The sequence below is a fragment of the Rousettus aegyptiacus genome, unplaced genomic scaffold, assembly GCF_014176215.1.
Source record: "Rousettus aegyptiacus isolate mRouAeg1 unplaced genomic scaffold, mRouAeg1.p scaffold_m13_p_5, whole genome shotgun sequence".
Taxonomy (NCBI): Eukaryota; Metazoa; Chordata; class Mammalia; order Chiroptera; family Pteropodidae; genus Rousettus; species Rousettus aegyptiacus.
In genome coordinates this window covers 33,217,263-33,222,890 of record NW_023416308.1, presented here as the reverse complement: position 1 = coordinate 33,222,890, position 5,628 = coordinate 33,217,263, and the positions used below count along the sequence as shown (strand labels likewise).

The following is a 5,628-nucleotide window of genomic DNA, read 5'->3' as shown; positions in this document are numbered from 1 at the left end:
AATGGCACCACACCAATTTGGTTAAGAGCTGAAATAGTAAAGAAATAAAATTCATTATAAGTATAATAAGCCATGGATAGATTGGCTAGAGAGATAGGAAGGGGTCACGTCACACCTAGGCTTATAGGTCAATGGTAAAGATCAAAGATTTTATTCTAAGTATAATAAGAAGGTGTCGAGGTATTTAGTTCATACAGAAGGCATGCTTGGTTTACAAACTTAATTAGTGCAGTCATCCATGAGAAAAACAATTTAAATGTGTTCAAATATTTTTGTAAATTTGAATAAGTAATTTGTCAATTTCAATGTATTCAATGAATTACTTTGATAGGCATCTCCAGTACTTCACACATCTAAGAGGAAAATGCAGCTCTATATATCAGAGGATGCTTTCTGTAGATTTCTTTCTCTTCCAACTCCACAGACATGCAGAGTTTTTTGGCAAGTAAATGTCCCTTTCATGAGTTCTAGTTTCTTTTGTACTCTTATGCTATTATATATGAGCTTCATTATCTGTGTGCTACTCAAATAACTGGACCTATGATGTCTGTTAAATAAACTATTGGACATTCTGACTCCTGGAATTGATTAATTTAGATTAACTTAAAACAATGTTTGGCTCCTTATGTTAGTAATAAGGCAGAGGGGACAGGAGTGGATGGGAAGACAAGTCAGGAGTTAACTTCAGTAGTTCAGGTGAGAGATCATGGATGCTAAGGTTAGACCTGTGCTAATGGACATAAAGAGGTATAAATGGCTTGAGATATATTTTAGAAGTAAACTAAAATTATTGATGAATTCAGTTCAGGATTGCAAGGAGGGGGAATAATTAAGTATAACTTCCATACTTAAAAAGAGTACTGGCAAAAGACTGGTTGCATATTAGTAATACCTGTTGTGTGAATAAGAAAAAGGGTGTACAATAGCCATAACATATACAGTGCCTTACAATTTTAAAATATTTAAATCTCATACCTTATGATATTTGTAGAACAGAGTTTATTATTTTATTGTTTATAGATATGGAAACTCTTTCATAGGAGACCAGTCAGAAACAAAAATGTGATGTGGAAAGGAGCTAACATAACCAAAGAGGTCAAATTACTCTTAAAAAAGAAGAGGTTAGAAGGTGAAAAGAGTTGGATTGGCACAATGGAAGAAAGCAAACACTGTTGCGGTGCGAGAGAAGTATGGATGAAGCACAATGAACTTTGAACAGTGTGGCTGTGGGTAATAAATTGGACCTACTTTTCATGTGCTTTAAGAGATGTAAAAAAAAATTATTTTTAGGGCGGCAATAACTTGAATGTTGGAGTATTCCTGTTTCTATGTGATTTTAGGCAGAGATTAAATTTGTTAAGATTCCAACTTTAATGTTCTTCATCTAATATAACTATCTTGAACATGGATGTGAAATGCGATTTGAGCTAAAGCTGATTCCGGAAAGCAGAGCATGATTTGGAGGCAATGAGAAATGGATTTGACCAGTTTTATGTTGGACTTTGTAAAAGACAAGGTTAGACAGGTTCATCATATACAAGTTATGAAAGGCATGGAAAAAACTGTGAATTGAAATTTTTATTAGCCAGATTTGTTATAAGCTATCTCTCTTACTAAAAGAAATTTTAGAAAATATAGAACATTATAAGATGATAAAAATTATCCATAGTTCATTACTAAAATCTTTAAATATTTTACTATATTTCTTTTAGCCTTGTATATGGGTGCATGTATATATGTGTGTAAAAACTTCATAATATAATTAATATTTGAAATGACACTATGTATAATATTTTATAACCTATTTAAAGTTCTATGTGAACATTTTTATATTAAATAATCACAAAATTTTTTATGGCAGCACCGTAGTTCATCAACGTGTTCTATGAGTTACTTAAGCATTTCATTTTAAATTCCATTTTGGTTATTCTCTTATTCTCCTAATAAATCGTATTATTGGCTATTTTTGCCATTATACATTCAACGTCATTAAATTCATATACTAAATCTGTAACTAATAAATTTTCCAACATTAGAATTACTGATCAAAAGTAATGAACACTTATGCTCACTTCAGCAGCACATATAATAAAATTGGAATGATACAGAGATTAGCATGGCCCCTGCACAAAGATGACATGCAAATTTGTGAAGTGTTCTATATTTTGGTTGTTAACTAAACTTGTGGTGTTTGTTCTACAGTATATACAAATATGAAATTATTTTGTTGTATACCTGAAATTGATGTAATGTACATGTCAATTATACCTCAATTAAAAAAAATAATGGACACTTTTGGTAGACATTACAAAATGGTCTTCCAGGTTTAGCAAATGATTGAATTTCCTATTACATCACCTTCTCTCCAATACTTGGGATTAGCTTTTAAAACATGAATGATCTCATAGTTTTAATTTGCATTTCTTTGGTTACTAGTGAGTTTTGTCAATTTTCATGTGTGTATTGGCTATTTTTCTCTCACACATTAAATGTATGTGTTCAATTTATCTTTCTGTTTTGTTTAAGACAGCTTGGACCCAACACAGAGAGAACTAAATAAATATTTTTATAATTGACTGAAAATCCATATGGGCTTCCACCCAGGAACTAATAATGCATACAGTTTGTGGTTCCTCTTCTATTAATCTTCCTCAATTTAATTTTTCTTATGAAATGCAGTGTTCAGAGAAAGTGTGATTTTTTTCCCTACTCCCTATAGTCCTAAGAGACGTTGTCTCAGTTGAAACTTTTCTCTCTTCATTTTCACTGTTCTTCATACTTCATTAGTAGGAATTCTTGAGTTGTTGAGGGCAATGCATGGACAGCATATTTATTGAACTCTAATTGCATGTCTAAATGAATGCACAAGCCATGCAACTACAAATGAAAGTCTTAAAAATAATAATTTGCATAATTAGCTGACAGAAAGGCCTAAGCTATTATTTAAGTTCTTATATAACATAACATCGTCAAGTGTTAATTTATGCTCTGTTCTTTCCAGAATGATTGAGCTGTTTGGTAGTTTTATTTATGACTCATGCTTAGATCCATTTTGCAATGCTGATAATGTTGAGATAATGGGAATTTATAGTTAGCTCTGACAAGAGACCATAAAACAAATGACTGGATGTTTTCTCTATGGCTACAGGCTCAATTTGTAACATAAAGTACTTAATAATTGTTATTAATGAACCCACTGTGGTTGGTATATAGACACAGCTGGAAATCACATCTGTTATCAGACAGCCTGGGTTGAGTAAAGCACAAACACTGCAGGGAATTAATAGCTACAAAAGGAAATGACATCACAGAGCCATAGGAAGTGCAAGTATATGTTAGTTGCACTGAGACAGAAGAAATTTAGGTTAGATTTCGGGAAAAATGACAGAGAATTTAGCTTTTAAAAATTTTTTCTTCCTTATCGATCCCAAATGTCTTAAGTTGTGAACTAGAATTTCATGGTCAATCCATATATTAAATATTAGTAAACCTTATAGCTTATTTTTTAGATAAAAAAATAAAAGCAGTCCATGGTCTTTTAAGGCTTATCTTTTCCTACTCCTTTTGAAATACTGTGTTGTTCCATTCAAATTGGGTTATTTACCTTTGTTTTTACAGACTTATGCTTTTCTGCCTATGTGCTTTTTCTTCTGTTTTTACCTCCATTTGAGGTAATTTCTCTCAAACTGCTCCAAAAGAGAAAACTCTCTTCCTCCCTTTCTTTTCCTCTCCCCCAACTCCTTTCTCTCTCTCTTTTTCTTCTCATTTGTCCTCATTCTCAAATTTCATTCTCCTCATTCACCACTGGCAAACATTCTAATATATTTAATATATATTATTTGACTATATGAAGTCTCACAAAATATGTTTGTTCCATGTGTCTTTTTTGATTTATGGAAATCATGGAAATTATATATAAAAGCCATTTTGCTTCTTTTACTCAGCACTGAAGTGTTGACCATGGTGCTCTGTGAAACATCTAGTCCATTATTTCTAAATGTTTCATAAAACTTCATGTGCATCCAACGAAACTGATCTACCCACTCTCCCAGTCAGCGAGGGACACTCACATTGCTCTGAATCCCTATCGCAATAACCAAAGTGACGATGGGCATTGTTATGTTTTTCACTTGTAGATATATGGGAGAATTTCTTTGGGCTACATATCTCCTAGTGTAATTGCTGGGTCATAAAATGTGTGTAAACTTAATTTGACTAAATGCTGACAGATAGCTCTGGAGAATGTTTCATCATTCTTCTCCCAACAGGAGTTCCTATATCTCTATATTCTTCATGGGTAAGAGGATATTTTATTTGTGTTTTTATTTGCTTCTGTGATTACTACTGATTACTCCTGAATTTGAACATCTCTTGATTTTCTTAGTAGCGCTTGGGATTTGCTCTATTTTAATTGTCTATTATGTTTACAATTTTTTTTCCCTCTTGGGTTATCTGCCTCTTGAGGACTTAAATAAATTCCTTATATATTTTTACATCGTCAGTTTTAGATATTTTCTTATAGTTTGTCATTACTCTGTTAACTCTATCCATACTCTTCTCTATTAAACAAAAATAATTAATTTTGATGTAATTATAGTCAAATTTTTGCCTGAGGAATTTTGCTTTTCAAGTACTTAAAAAATAATTCTTCTCTACCTCTAAATCACACATATAAATTCTAACATTTTTTCTATCAATTTTCTATTTTCTATTTTATTAATCTATTTGGATTCTGCTTTTATATGGGTTGTTATTTAGGGATCCAATTTTATTTTCTTTCTGATATCATGTATAAAACAACCTATCCTTTCACCTTTGATTTGTGGTACTATATTTATCATATATTAAATTCTCACCTATAAATGTTCTTTCTTTGAGTTCATTATTTTTCCCACTGACTTATTTGTTCCTCTGTTCTTATATCAATACTCACTTATTACTATATGTCTGAAACAGGCAGTCTACCATGGGCCCTGAGCATCATCCCTGACAATTCCTGCTGAGTGTCCCAAGCTTATTTGTTCCCTAAACTGAGCATTTTCTGTAGCTAGACACATAGGCAACCAAGTAGGTCAACAACCATAGCATGGACTACTTTGTTAGGGAAGGGAAAGAGAGAAGAAAGAGAGGGGGAGGAAGATAGAGGTTGTCTTGTTTGCTGGTTACTACAGAAGGTGCCATAACCATCTGGGTAGGACTATTTGGACCCCCGTCCTGCACCATTTTTATTGTTCCCATTGATAAAAGTGTAATTAGTATTGCTGTTTTACATGCTTATGCTGTGAACCCTCATGGAATTCAAGGGGGATTGTCTCAATTGGAAAGAACTTCTTTTACAGAAATGAGAGTAGATACAACAGACCACCAACTAGGCTTCCAGTTCCTTCCAGTGTTGTACAATAGAAACAATATAGAAATCTAGGGAAAGACTAGGAAATCACAGTCTTGGGGCTTGTAAACCTCAAGGACCCTTTGTAACCATAGGAATTTGCTAATGATAACTATGCTGATTAGAATGAATATTGGTTAGTATTCTATTAACACTTGAACATGTGTTCTTTTGTTTTAGGGTGGAATATTCACTACTATAAATTATGTCCAGTTGGTTGAAAGTTCTATTCAAGTCTT

The 5,628-nt window shown here is 32.6% G+C and overlaps 1 non-coding gene across 1 annotated transcript; it reads left to right on the top strand.

Moving 5' to 3' along the window:
- The first annotated feature begins 2,064 nt into the window (after window positions 1–2,064).
- LOC118603265 lies at window positions 2,065–2,168 on the top strand. The gene has a single exon (XR_004951147.1). It is a non-coding gene; the product is annotated as a U6 spliceosomal RNA (small nuclear RNA).
- Window positions 2,169–5,628: the final 3,460 nt, after the last annotated feature.